General features: G+C 47.7%; 1 non-coding gene across 1 annotated transcript; it reads left to right on the plus strand.

Annotated features, from left to right (window-relative positions):
- Positions 1–10,231: 10,231 nt before the first annotated feature.
- Positions 10,232–10,366, plus strand: LOC133040901 (small nucleolar RNA SNORA70). The gene has a single exon (XR_009689066.1). It is a non-coding gene; the product is annotated as a small nucleolar RNA SNORA70 (small nucleolar RNA).
- Positions 10,367–15,282: the final 4,916 nt, after the last annotated feature.

Raw genomic sequence — 15,282 nt, forward strand, 5'->3', positions numbered from 1 at the left:
GGGGATACACCACTGCAGTGGCACTCACAGGTGACCCAGTTCTGTTTGCTAGGGAGCTTGTGAGCTCTGGCTCAGGGGAAATAAGCTTGTCTTGGGTTGCAGAGCAAAGTTAGCTGTGAGGCTGGGCTGTGGCCAGCTGGTCTGTGTGTCCCAGCTGGGGCTGAGGCCAGCTTTCACTTCCTTTGGAAATACCACACACTGGGCCTCAGAAGCTTCTGCAATATTCATAGATCCGAAATTCCCTGGGGAGTTTTGATTGATGGGTTTTCTGAGCAGTAGTTCAGTAATATGATGCTCAAAGTTAGAACTTTCTGACCTAGAGAACAAAGATTACAATCCCAAGAATCCTAACAGCCAGAAACACAAAGCAGTGAGACCAAGTGTGTGACTTAGAAAATACATTCTCTCTTACAAATGAACTCACTTACAAAACAGAAAGAGAGTCATGGACTTAGAACATGAACTCATGGTTCCTGGGGCAGGGGGGCGGGGGGTGGTGCAGAGGGGGCGGGAAGGGGCTGTGGATAGATGAATAGTTAAGAATTTTGGGAATTCCCAGGTGGCTCCGGTAAAGAACCAGCCTACAAAAGGAGGAGATGTAAGAGACATAGTTTCGATCCCTGGGTCCAGAAGATCCCCTGGGGAAGGGCATGGCAACCCACTCCAGTATTCTTGCCTGGAGCATCCCATGGACAGAGGAGCCTGGTGGGCTACAGTCCATAGAGTCGCAAAGAGTCGGACACGACTGAAGCGACTTAGCATGCACTGTTGTATTTAAAATGGATAATCAACAAAAACCTATTGTGCTGGCCACGGAACTCTGCTCAGTGTTACGTGGCAGCTTGCTTGGGAGGGGAGTTTAGGGGAGAATGATACCTGTATATATATATATGGCTGAGTCCCTTCACTGTTCACCTAAAACTATCACAACATTGTTAATCGGCTATACCCCAACACAAAATGTTTTTCATGTTAAAGTAAATAAATAAATAATTTATTTTTTTAAAGTACATACTCTCATCTGGACTTGGCAACAGGGGAGATCTGAGTGGTGTCATGGGCTCAAATACCAGCTCTGCCTACAGCCTGGAGATCTTGGACAGACCCTGGGCTTCAGGCTCTTGAGCTTAGGGTCCTCTGGGTTCTGTTGTACATTCTGAGTCACTTCACACATGTCCAGGTCTGTGCGAGGACCTGTTAGAGACACGGAGGGGAAGATGGGGGTGGTCCTTGTTTCCAAGGGCAGGTGGAGACATGGTCCACGTACAAAGTAGGACGGGAATGTTGGAGAAGGAGATAAGGAGGACATGATTCAGGTCAATAAGCACTGTAGGAATCAAAGGGTGTGATGTTGGTGTTTGAAGAGGATTTTCAGAGGAGCAGGAAGGGGACCTTGGAGGCAGGGGAGGTGGCAGAGGCAAAGACACCAGGGGGGAAGGCAGTGGTCCATCCTGGGCCAGCAGGAGGCTATAGGAGACTCAAGAGTATGTGAACTGAGAGCTTCCAGATGTACAAGCTGGATTTAGGAAAGGCAGAGGAACCAGAGATCAAATTGCCGATATCCATCGGATCATAGAAAAAGCAACAGAATTCCAGAAAAACATCTATTTCTGTTTCATTGACTATGCTAAAGCCTTTGACTGTGTAGATCACAATAAACTGGAAAATTCTTAGAGAGATGGGAATACCAGACAATCTTACCTGTGTCCTGAGAAACCTATATGAAGGTCACTAAGCAGCAGTTAGAACCAGACGTGGAACAATGGACTGGTTCAAAACTAGGAAAGGAGTACATCAAGGCTGTAATATTGTCACCCTGCTTATTTAACTTCTATGCAGAGTGAAAAGTGAAAGTGTTAGTCACTCAGTTATGTCTGACTCTTTGTGACCCCATGGACTGTAGCCCACCAGAGTCCTCTGTCCATGGATTTCTCCTGGCAAGAATACTGGAGTGGGTAGCCATTTCCTTTTCCAGAGGATCTTCCCGACCCAGGGATCGAACCCAGGTCTCCTGCATTGCAGGCAGGTTCTTTACCATCTCAGCCACCAGGGTGAGTACATCATGCAAAATGTTTGGCTAGATGAAGCATAAGCTGGACTCAAGATTGCTGGGAGAAATATCAACAACCTCAGATATGCAGATGTTACCACCCTTAAGGTAGAAAGCGAAGAGGAACTAAAGAGCCTCTTGATCAAAGTGAAAGAGGAGAGTGAAAAAGCTGGCTTAAAACTCAGCATTCAAAAAACAAAAATCATGGCATCCAGTCCTATCAATTCATGAGAAATAGATGGAGAAAAATGAAAAACAGTGGCAGATTTTATTTTCCTGGGCTCCAAAATCACTGCAGACAGTGACTGAAGCCGTGAAATTAAAAGACACTTGCTCCTTGGAAGAAAAGCTATGACAAACCTAGACAGCATATTAAAAAGCAGAGACATCACTTTGCCAACAAAAATCCATCTAGTCAAAGCTATGGTTTTTCCAGTAGTTGTGTACGGATGTGAGAGCTAGACCATAAAGAAGTCTGAGCACCGAAGAATTGATATTTTTGAACTGTGGTGTTGGAGAAGATTCTTGAGAGTCCCTTGGGCAGCAAGGAGATCAAACTAGTCAATCCTCAAAGAAATCAACCTTGAATATTCATTGGAAGGACTGATGCTGAAGCTGAGGCTCCAATACTTTGGCCACCTGATGCGAAGAGCCAGTTCATTGGAAAAGACCCTGATGCTGGGAAAGACTAAGGGCAGAAGGAGAAGGGGACGACAGAGGATGAGATGATTGTATGGCATCATCAACTCAATGGACATGAGTCTGAGCAAACTCCAGGAGATAGCAAAGGAGAGGGAAGCCTGGTATACTGCAGTCCAAGAGGTCACAAAGAATCGATACAACTTAGCAACTGAATAACAATGAATAACGGGAGACTCTATAATACAGATGCCCATCCAGATCCCCATCACCCACTCCCCAGAGCTGTGAATGTCTGCTGCTGCTGCCCCACAGAGCATCCTTCTCCAGAGAACTGCCTTTGGCTGAGAGGAGCCACCTGGTCCTTACACCCCCCAGGGGGTGGCTGGCAGCTGATGACTGGGTGATACAAGGTTACGAAGTCCCACCCTCTCCTGTCCTGGTGGAACAGCTCTGTGGGGATGTTCATACTCCAGAATTCCCAAGGGATCAGGCTGTTAAGCTGAAAACAACTCTGCTTGGCTCGTCCACCTGCCCCACCCTGCTTGCCTCCTTTCTGACCAGTTTTCGTCATCTGCACAAAACCCCCCTGTCCTACTCTGCCTCTAAGGAACCCACCAACTAGGTCCAGTACTGGGCAGAATTAAGGGGTCCTTGGATGCTAGACAAGGACGACTGGGGATGAGAGGGTTGGATGGCATCACCGACTTGATGGACGTGAGTTTGAGCAAGCTCCGGGAATTGGTGATGGACTGGGTAGCCTGGCGTGCCGCAGTCCATGGCGTTGCAAATGTCGGACATGACTGAGCAACTGAACTGAACTGGATGCTAGGATATTTAATTGTAGGCAGACCAAATAGAAAGAAAACTGACTTCTTCAACCTGTTCTCACCTGTGCCACTTTACTTTTTTTTTTTTTATGTAGGCCATTTTTAGAAAGTTATAATATTGCTTCTGTTTCACGTTTGGGTCTTTTGGCCATGAGACATATGGGATCTTAGCTCCCCAATCAGGGATCGAACCTGCACCCTCTGCATTGGAAAGAGAAGTCTTAACCACTGGACCACCAAGGAAGTCCCCACCTTTTTGCTTTTAAAGTTCAGCAAGTCAAAGGGAAGCCTGGTGTTCTGCAGTCCATGGGGTAGTGAAGAGTCAGACACAACTGAGTGACTGAACCGAACTGAACTGAAGTCAAAGGGGCCCACCCCACTTTCTCCTGGGTGCCTGCCCCAGACAGAGAATTTCCTATAGATTTCCTCATGGTGCCAGAAGTGCTTTGGTTTAGCTGGAGAACAGTGGCAGGTTCAGATTCTGCTGCCCCAGGAACTCCTCTGTTGCGGGGTGGTCCAACAGCGTGGGGGTTCAGCCTCCTCGTTGGTGAAGGCTCTTAAAGGGACAGAGACTGGTGGCGTGTTTCTTCCTCCACGTGGCCGGCCCCTTAAGAGGCATATGAAGAAGAAAGCCAATGGTAGAGAAAGGCCACCTCCCTCCTTCATGCCCCCTTCTGTTTCCAAGCCACCTCCTTCCTCTCCCCATCTTTTCCAAGTACCACCCACCAGTTCAACTAAACATCCACCAGGTGCCAGGCACAGTTCTGGGCACTGGGCTACGGCTGTGATCATCATGGTGAAGACCGGCTCTCGGGACTTCACATTCTAGTCAGTGGAGGCTGGAAAAGGGAAGTATACTAAACAGAAATAGTATTATCTACTACAAAGGAAAAAACAGTAATGGCTTAGAGAGAGGCTGAGTCCTACGGGGATGGGCCACCGTGGGTAGGGGTCAGGGAGGGCCTCTAGGAGTTAAGCCATCAGTGCTGAGAAGAGGCTGGTCCAGCAAAGATGTGGGGAAAGAGCATCCAGGCAGAGGGAACAGCAAATACGGAAGTCCTGGAGTGCACTGACCACGCCACATCTGGGGGATCCAGGGGAATCTCCGGGGAAACTCAGGTTGCTCTCTCTTTTATTGGTCCTTGTAGGGATGGTCAGGGAAGGAGGGAATCACCTCTATGTGCCTGAAGATTCTACACCTTTACCCCGAGTGGCATTAGACAAAGTGGAGTTCTCTGTGAGGGTATCTCTCCTCTTCCAGACAGTGAGCTGGGTTTTCAACAGTAACCCCAAGGCTTTCAGGACAGTGCACAGCCTTGCGTTCTCTATTTAGTGCCTCGTGGGGTCAGATGTGTTGGTCACTCCCTATATCGGACCACTCCTGACTCCCACGTGCCTAGGATGATGAAACTTCCTGTCTGCGTGCGAAGGCTTTAACTTCCTTCTCTTTGGACACGCAAACATGTTGAAAACTTACAAACTGAAACAGTACTTTTAGCAAGGTGGACCCCAAACACATCTTAGAGCCAAGGGAACAGGGGCCTCCATCTCCTCTCCCAGGAGACGTGGAGCCAGACAAGGTACTGATTAACCTCCAAGCAGGCTCCCTGCCAAGCCGGCTCCCTGCCAAGCCTTCCCTAACAGGTCAGCCAGGCCCCAAAGTCAGCTTCCTTCCTCCACTGACCTCTGGGCTGCCTGGTCACTCGCTTGGCTCATGACAATTTATTTTACTTTATTTTCAGGAAGATGCCCGGGGGTCTCAGCAGGAGAGCAGACGGGATTAGGAACTTCGAGGCCCAGTGTCACCCTCTCATCCCTTTAGCGAATGGCCCTTGAATTAACTCCAGACTTCGGGACCACGAGATCTGATCCCATCAGCTTGGTTTGCTCTATGAAAATAATCATAATAACTACATGGAGGGGAAGGGAGAATCATTCAAACCACTCCCAAGTCTCAGGGTGATGTCTGCTTGGCTTCATCACTCCGTGTAAATTTTTGACAGTTTCTCTTTAGGGTCCTTCGAGGACCATTCTCCTCCAGCTATCATGGGTGACTTGAAGGGAAATCCAGACCCCACGTCAGGGAGATGCCTGTCCCTCTGTTCTTTTAACTGGGCACCCCTCTGGCAGGCAGGAGAGTGAGGCTGGTGAGGGTCCATGACACAGAGCAGGCTAGAAAGCATGTCACAGGGAACACAAGAGCAGAACTCAGTGTGAAAGAGACAGAGACGGTGGGAGTGGGTGGGTGTCAGAGCAGGGGACACTCAGATGACATGGGTGTGACTTCCCGGGGCTCAAGGAACAATCTGAAGTACTTGATTGTAATAAGGAACAGCCTGATTCTGCTGCAGGCAAAGCGACATGCTGGATCTTAGTTCCCCAACCAGAATTTGAACCCTCATCCCTTGTATTGGAAGGCGGAGTCCTAACCACTGGGCACCTGGAAGTCGCCCTGCCCATCCCTCCTTTCATGATGCTTTTAGCTCTCTGAGCATCTGTTCTTATCTCCCCAGAGAAGCAAGAACAGTGTATTGATTCTCTTTCCTCATAGCATAAAACATAATATTTGCTAGGAAGCAGAATTTAAGTAAATATTGATGGGTGGGTGGGAAATGCTTGTTCTGTCTTTTCTTGGAAGAAATGATCCTTCAAGAGCCATCATTAGCCAAGCACTAGATTCTCCCCTGGCCCCAGCACTGGTAGAATACTTGGTCACACCCATCCCTTCCTCCTTGCAAGAAGATCCAACCTGTCAATCCTAAAGAAAGTCAGTCCTGAATATTCATTGGAAGGACTGATGCTGAAGCTGAAGCTCCAATACTTTGGCCACCTGATGCGAAGAACCGACTCATTGGAAAAGACCCTGATGCTGGGAAAGACTGAAGGCAGGAGGAGAAGGGGACGACAGAGGATGAGGTGGTTGGATGGCATCACCGATGCGATGGACATGAGTTTGAGCAAACTCCGAAAGCTGGTGATGGACAGGGAAGCCTGGCATGCTGCAGTCCATGGGGTCGTGAAGAGTCGGATATGACTGAGCGATTGAACTGAACTGAACTGATCCCTTCCTGGAGACAGAACAGGGGCTCCTACTCTGAACAGCCCTCCTTGCTGAAGGTCATTCTCCAGAAACACCTCCTTTTCTGCAGAGAATGGGTTGGTGTGAATTTGGCTCCCACAGGTGTCCCTCTCCAAGGGAGCTTGACCTCGCAGAGCTTGACCTCTGAGCCTGAAGGAAAGGGCTTTGTGGTCAGGTGGGGCCATCCTCAGGGATGATCTTTGAGAGCGGGGTCCTGAGCAGTGCCCAATGAGATGAAGGGAGTCCCCAGGATGACAGAGGACAAAATCCAGAAACAGCCGCTGTGGCCTACAGAAAGCTTATACATGACAGAGGAACTGAAACTTTTAGTCGCTCCATCGTAGGGAGTGAGCATACAAGTCACATGACCCCATGGACTGTAGCCTACCAGGCTCCTCTGTCCATGGAACGCTCCAGGCAAGAATACTGGAGCGAGTTGCCATTTCCTACTCCAGGGGATCTTCCCAACCCAGGGATCAAACCCAGGTCTTCTGCTTTGCAGGCAGATTCTTTACTGTCTGAGCCACCAGGGGAGGCAGCATCACAAATTGTGGGGAAAGAATTTGTAAGTATTAATAAGTATTACAGTAATACTTAGTGTTGGGATAACTGGAGAGCCCTGTGGAATCAGAAACAACTGGAGGCGTTCCTTTTGTATTCCAGGATACATTCCAAAGAAACTGGAGATTGGGTGTAACAAACGAAACCATCCTGGGACTTCCCTGGTGGTCCATTGGTTAAGACTTTGCCTTCCAATGCAAGGGGTGGGAGTTCAATCCCTGATTAGGGAGCTAAGATCCCCCCAAGCCTTGGGGACAAGAAATCAAAACATAAAACAGAAGCAATGTTGTAAAAAATTCAATGAGGTCTTTTAAAATGGTCCACATTAAAAAAAAGGAAACACAACAACAAAAGGAAACCATCCAAGGACTAAAGGGAAACATGAATACATGCTTCTATAATCTTGGGCCAGGGAAATCTTTCCTAATTCTGACTCAACATCCAGAAGCATTAAAGAGAAACAGCAGTAAGTTTCATTTAACTGAAGTTTTTGTCATGGCGCCAAAATTAACTTAAATAAATAAAAACTTAAAAGACAAATGACAGACTGGTTAAAAAATTTACAACTGTATCACAAAAGAGTTAACATTCTTAGAATAAATATAAAATGCTTCTAATATAAATTTAAATGTCAACCAACTGTGAGAAAGATGCACTCAAAATACAAACACTTTACGGAAAAAGAAAAGCAAATAAATATTTCAAAACTACATAAAAAAGATGCTCAACCAAGCTTGTAGTTAAAGAAATGCAAATTGCTCCAAGGAACTAATTCTTGCTGATCAGATTGGCAAAAATCCAAAAGTTTAACAAAACACTCTCTTGTCCAGGCTGTGAGAAGACAGACATTCTCACACTTTGCTAGTGGGAATGGAACCGTCCTGCTGAAAGGGAATTTGGCAATACCTGCTTGGGTCTTGGCCCTTTGATCTTGTGATCCCACTTCTAGGAATCTATCTTAAAGATTCACCACAAACAATGCAAAAAGACACAGGGGCAAGGCTATTGTTGCAGCCTTATTTGTAATAGCTTAAGCCTATAGACACTCTCTTGTCATTTCCTTACGTTTCATACTGGAATGATCCTGCTGCACGTATTCTTAAAATTGCTCTATATTTCAGAGGTGTATGCTTGGTAAAAATTGTTTGCAGAAGTCTTATCTGACAGTTTGAACTGTGGTTCGGGGTAAGAATTCTATTTAGTAGAAAAATTTTATTATAAATATTAGCATCTTCATTTGGTAAATTTTCTTGGGTAGCATACAAACATTCCTGTGATACTTTTTGCTCCTGTATGTATGTTTGTATGCCTGCTAGTTCATATGGGGGAGAGGGCAATGGCAACCTACTCCAGTGCTCTTGCCTGGAAGGTCCCATGGATGGAGGAGCCTGGTGGGCTGCAGTCCATGCGGTCGCTAAGAGTCGGACACAACTCAGCGACTTCACTTTCACTTTTCACTTTCATGCATTGGAGAAGGAAATGGCAACCCACTCCAGTGCTCTTGCCTGGAGAATCCCAGGGACGGGGGAGCCTGGTGGGCTGCTGTCTGTGGGGTCACACGGAGGCAGACACGACTGAAGCGACTTAGCAGCAGCAGCAGTAGCAAGCCTGGAAAAAATGCCAAGTGCCCATCAATAAGCAGAATAAACAATAGTACATCCACACCATGGAGTACTTTGGAGCCATCAAAGGAATGAGGAATCTTCCTCAAAAAGTTGAAAATAGAATTACCATCCGACCCAGCAATTTCACTTCTTGGTATATACTAAAAAGAATTGAACTCAGGGTCTCCAGGAGACCCCATGTTCACAGCAGCATTACTCACAGTAGTTAAAACATGGAAGCCACCCAAGTGTCCACTGATGGATGAATGGGTAGGAAAAATGTCATCTATGCATACAGCGGAACATTATTCAGCCTTCAAAACAAAGGAAAATCTGCAATATGCTACATGGATGAAACTGATGACATTAAGCCACTGAAACATAGAATCTCAGAGATATCTGGGCTCCCATGTTCACTGTAGCCTTACTCAAAATAGCCCAAAAGTAGAAGCAACACAAATGCCTATCAGTAGATGAATGGATGAAGACAATGGGGCATAAACACACAGAGGAATATTATTCAACCTTTAAAAAGGCAGAAAACCCTCTCATCTGCACAGTGTGGATGAACTTCATACTAAGTGAAATAAGCCAGTCACCAAAGGAAAATTACTGCATGGTTCCACTTATGCTGTGCTGTGCTTAGTCACTTCAGTCACGTCCAACTCTTTGCGATCCCACGGACTGTAGTCCACCAGGCCCCTCTGTCCATGGGATTCTCCAGGCAAGCACACTACAGTGGGTTGACATGCCCTCCTCCAGGGAATCTTCCCACCAGGGATCGAACCCAGGTCTCCCTCATTGTGGGTGGATTCTTAACTGTCTGAGCCACCAGGGAAACCCAAGAACACTGGAGTGGGTAGCCTATCCCTTCTCCAGGAGAACTTCCCAACCTAGGAATTGAACCGGGGTCTCCTGCATTGCAGGTGGATTCTTTATCAGCTGAACTTTCCGAGAAGCCCCAGTCAAACTCCTAGAAAGAGAATGGTGGGTGCCAGAGTCTAGGGGAAGGGAAAATAGGAAGTTGTTCAGTGGGAAATAAAGTTTCAGTTGTTTAAGATATAAAGCTCTTGAGAACTGTTGTATGACGATGTAAATTGAGTTAATGTTTTCACGTGTATTTTTAATTTTTAATTTTATTTATTTTATTTTTGGCTGCAAGTGGTCTTTGTTGCTGCATGGGCTTTTCTCTAGTTGCAGTGAGCAGGGGCTACTATCTAGTTGAGGGGCGTGAGATTCTTATCACAGTCGCTTCTCTCATTGCAGGGCACAGGATCTAGGGAGTGCGGGCTTCAGCAGTTGCGGCTCCCAGGCTCTAGAGCACAGGTTCAATAGCTTGGCGCACAGATGTAGCTGTTCCCTGGCTGTGGGATCTTCCCGGATCAGGGATGGAACCTGTGTTTCCTGCATTGACAGGTGGATTCTTGACCAGGGAAGTCCCATATTTACTTTTAGAAAGGGTAATCATTTGCAGCCAATTAAGCCGACTGTGCTCTTTTCCCCATGGGGGCCCAGTGTGCAATGGCTGCAAACAGCAGCCTCCTTGGTAGTGTATGCAGCCTGTTGCCTGTACAGGTAGCCCTAAGGGACCTTGGAGACAACTCTTCCTAGTGGGCATTCATGACTGGCCTGCTGTTTCTCAATCTAGACTCCAGACAGGTATGCGCGGTGCCTTTGGAAAGCCCCAGGGCACAGTGGCCAGGGTCCACATTGGCCAGGTCATAATGTCCATCCGCACCAAGCTACAGAACAAGGAGCATGTGATTGAAGCCCTCCGCCGGTCCAAGTTCAAGTTCCCTGGCTGTCAGAAGATCCACATCTCCAAGAAGTGGGGATTTACCAAGTTTAATGCGGATGAATTTGAGAACATGGTGTCAGAAAAGCGACTCATCCCGGACGGCTGTGGGGTCAAATACATCCCTAATCGTGGTCCCCTGGACAAATGGCGGGCCCTGCCCTCATGAGCATCAGCTCTGTTCCCTCCTTAATCATGCTCACCAATAAATGCTATTTCCTGTCAAAAAAAAAAAAAAAAAAAAAGGATAATCAATCCATGTCTTTTTGTTCTTGTTGTTGTTGTTTTTTGATGTGGATAATTTTTTTTTTAAAGTCTTTATTGAATTTGTTACAATATTGCTCCTGTTGTATGTTTTGGTTTTTTGGCCTCAAGACATGTGCGATCTTAGCTCCCTGACCAGGGATCAAACCCCCATCCCCTGCATTAGAAGGTCTTAAGTCTGAACCACTGGACCACCAAGGAAGTCCCAAATGTCAGGTGATTTTCACTATGATTTTTTAATATGATGGGGGCTTCCCTGGTGACTCAGACAGTAAAGAATCGGCCTGCAATGTGGAACACCCTGGTTCAATCCCTGGGTCGGGAAGATCCCCTGGAGAAGGAAAGGGCAACCCATTCCAGGATTCGTGCCCGGAGAATTCCATGGATGGAGGAGCCTGGCAGGCTATAGTCCATAGGGTCGCAAAAGAGTCAGACTTGACTGACCAACTAAGTTTCACTTTCACTTTTAAAGTGATTCCTGTGGTGGAGAGGCTGATCCTTCCCTTGGTTAACCCAACCTTCCCCGCACTTGATCTTCAAAGGAGGTCCCACCCTGTGCTGCCCAGACCAGACATGGCACCCTTGGGTGCACAGTGAAAGCGTCAGGGGCAAATCCAACAAAGAAGGGAGTAGCTCACTGGGGCTAAGATGCATGTGCAGCGCTGCCCTGCCGCTTTGCAGGCCTTCCCCAGTCACTGCAGAACTGACTGGGTGTGGATATGTTACCTTCCTCTGCAGGCACAGGGCCCTTCGTTGTTGGGCTCTTGCATGGCTCTCAGCCCATGCTCCTGAATCCCGCCATCCCCTTTTCTCATATCTCACGTCTCTGCGATGCCAAGTTGTGTGCCTGGACCATTGTGAGCATGGCCCTCGGCAAACTCATCCCATCAGAACTGTTTGAAGCTTGGCTAAAAGGGGACAGTCAACTAATTTCTGTTATTGGTGCGTGTGTGTGAGTCACTCAGTCCTGTCTGACTCTTTGCGACCCCAAGGACTGTAGCCCACCAGGCTCTTCTGTCTGTGGAATTCTCCAGGCAAGAATACTGGAGTGGGTAGTCATTCCCTTCTCCAGGGGAACTTCCCAACTCAGGGATCGAACCCGGGTCTCCTGCCTTACAGGCAGATTCTTTAAAATGTGAGCCACCAGGGAAGCCCTGTTAAATGGATCCCAAAGAAACTGAGTTTACATGGCTCTCAAGTAACTTCCAGTTAATCCTCTTTGCAATGCCAGCTGGAAGGAATGCTCCTCCAGGAGGTACACAGGGAAGAAGTGCAAGCGTCCTTACCTCCCATTGACAGCTGACCACATGGAGGCCCAGAGAGACTGGCAACTTGCCCAAGTCCACTTAGCTAGTTAGCAGCAGAGTTGGGACCAACTTCCGTAGGTCTGGCTCCAGGCCTGGTGTCCGATCAGATGAAGTGAAGTGAAGTGAAGTCGCTCAGTCATGTCCGACTCGTAGTGACCCCATGGACTGTAGCCTACCAGACTCCTCCGTCCATGGGATTTTCCAGGCAAGAGTACTGGAGTGGGTTGCCATTTCCTTTTCCAGGGTATCTTCCCAACCCAGGGATCGAATCCGGTCTCCCGCATTGTAAACAGACGCTTTACAGTCTGAGCCACCAGGGAAATCCAGGACCAGACATGTCCGATCAAGTACATGCGCACAAATCACCCAGTCAGTTCTCCATCATAAGCACCACAGGCCCTGGGCCTAGTGCTCATGAGCTTTGCCAAGGCCCAGGAAAACGTGTTGGTCCCTAAATTCAAAAAGAGAATAGCAAGACTTCCTTGGTGGTAGAGGATAGGAATCTGCCTGCCAACGCAAGGGACACGGGTTGGACCCTGGTCCCGGAAGATCCCACATGTTGCCAAGCAACAAAGCCCGTGAGCCACAACTACCGAGCCCGCGTGCTGCAACTACTGAAACCTGTGTGCCTAGAACCTGGACTCCGCAAAAAAGAGTGGGCCTCGCTCGCTGCAACTAGAGAAGGCTGAGCGCCGCAACGAAAACCCAGTGTAACCAAAATAATAAATTTTTTTTTAATTTTTAAAAAGAAACCAGGAGATAGAAAGGTTGAGGATGGGTGAGGTGTGTGATTGCCAAAAACAAAGGGGTGATGTGATGGTAAAGAAAAAAAAAAGAAGAAGAAAGAAAAACAATAAAAGAATAAAAGTAAATATTGAGAATTTCCTGGTGGTCCAGTGGTTAGGACTCTGTACTTCCACTGCCGAGGGGCTGGGTTCAATCCCTGTGGAGGGAACTAAGATCCCGCAAGCCACATGGCATAGCAAAAAAAAATTTTTTTTTTTAAATTTTTTAAGCGTGTATTTATAAACTGTGACACTGTCACCTATTCAACTGCAGTTGTGTTCAACTATTTTTGGTTACTTTTCCATTAAGTTGAATGAGGGGTGTACCTGCATTTTAATGTATTTGCTGTGATACGCGGTTGAGCCTCCAAAATCAGAGTGCTGGGCCCCCATAGGTCTTCAGATAGACACTTGGGTAGTAGAACTCTGAAGGGCACAGGTCTGGGCACCCCAGCTCCAATGTCCCGCCTCTGAGATAATTGTATTATTTGGTAAAATGATAGCAGCAAGCCAGACAAAAGAGCACTTGGTAGAAACTCCTCCTGTCTCCAGTGGGGCCCAAATGCTGCTTAGAAAGACTCATCAATGCCATCTTCTAGGTTTACTTAAGCAGCCATGTAGAATCAGACACTCTGAGAGGCAGTACTGACTCAAAAAAGACCTGATGAGACAATGCTTGGGAAATGGAAGGGGTGAGAGTGATACATCTGACGTCACCTCTGGAAGAACCCTGGAGGCTGCTGAAAGATAGCCTGAGGGAGAAGCTTCATGAATGGGAGCAGATCCCAGAGAGAATCACAGAGAGATAGATGGTTCCCTGATGGAACCATGCCTGAAGCCCACTTGATTTCTCAGCTACAAGAGCCAACAAATCCCCTTTGTTGCTCCGCTAGTGTGGGTTGAGTTTTGTTGTCTGAAATCAAAACCATCCTGACTGAGGTAGCCCTCCCATCTCTCTCATCCCTCTGATCCCGGAAAGAATCCAGAAGAGAGATCTTAGCTCCTTGCCCAGGAATCAAACCTGGGTAGTTTGGGTTAAAACCAGGCATCCTCACCACTAGACCACCAGGGGCTAGAGGCTAGAAGAACAGTGGTCCTGGCTCTTTCCCCTATTTGAAAGCAAGAATTTGTTTCTAGGAGGCAAAAACTGTACAAACAGGTACAAAATTTATTATTAAGACACAGCGCAACATTTAGGAGAGCACGCAGAGAAACAGCTTATTTACTTAAGTCAGAAGTTAGGCAGAAATGCACACCCGGAGAGGAACACAGGTGTCCTGAAAGAGGAGTGCCATAAAGAGGTGATACAAATCACTTACCTAGGGCAGTCCTTCCGGGTCTTTGTTTACCTTTGTTTGTTTGTTTGTTTTTTAAATTGTAAATATTTATTTGGCTTTGTCGAGTGTTTGTGCGGTGTGTGGGACCTAGTTCCCTGACTAGGGATGGAACCTGGGGCCACTGCATTGGGGATGCAGAGTCTTAGCCACTGGACCACCAGAGAAGTCCCAACTTGTTTCTTTTTTCACATTTGACCTGTCTTAGGACCCTCCCCAACATGCATGCTCAACTTTTTGCTAAGACGGATCTCACCTCCATCTTGGGTTTGTAGGTGCGTGCCCACGCTTATGGGGTGGAGCCCCCTCTCCTTTTGATCCCCAAGGAGCCTTCCTGCATATGTGCAGACAGGGAAGCTTTCCTTGAACTCAGGAGGGGTCATTGCATCTTTATCAGAACAGAGCTTAGCGTCTGCCACCAGCTCTGTCCTTGGAGTGTCTGGGTGAGAACAAAGCTTCAGTTTTACTCCACTTGACAGACACCAGCTGTCCAACCCCAGGGGCCCATCTGTCTCCTGCCTGACATCCACCTTGAGCACAACCTCAGGCGCCCTTCCCTAGAGCACTTTCTTAGGGGTTGGCCAAGAGGCAACTGCACTCAGGCCCTCTGACCTTTCACTCACTGTGACAGAGCCAACCTGAAATCCGAGAGCTTTAGAGAAACATTCCTTTCCCTAGAGGTGGCCGAGAGGATCAGGGTGTCCAGGAAGCTGGGCTTGGGATGGGAGTGTCTGTGCTGCTGGGTCCAGCACTTTTGTTCCTCTCTCTTATGCCCTCCACACCCTCCTAGCAGTAAGTTGGGTAAGCAGACAGAATGCCCAAACCCCATTCACCCATTGCATAACCATTTACTAACCCCACTGTAAGACACCCCATGATGGGTTCTGGGCAAAGACAGGGGAGCGGTGAGCAGAGCACGGGCTTTAGCAGAGGCCTGAGTAACCTGGGCAATAGGAGGGGAACTAGGAGGTGTTAGAGTGTGGGGTCTGGAAATTCCCTTGTGGTCCAGTGGTTAGGACTCTGAGCTTTCACTG

Source organism: Dama dama, chromosome 2, assembly GCF_033118175.1.
Source record: "Dama dama isolate Ldn47 chromosome 2, ASM3311817v1, whole genome shotgun sequence".
NCBI lineage: Eukaryota > Metazoa > Chordata > Mammalia > Artiodactyla > Cervidae > Dama > Dama dama.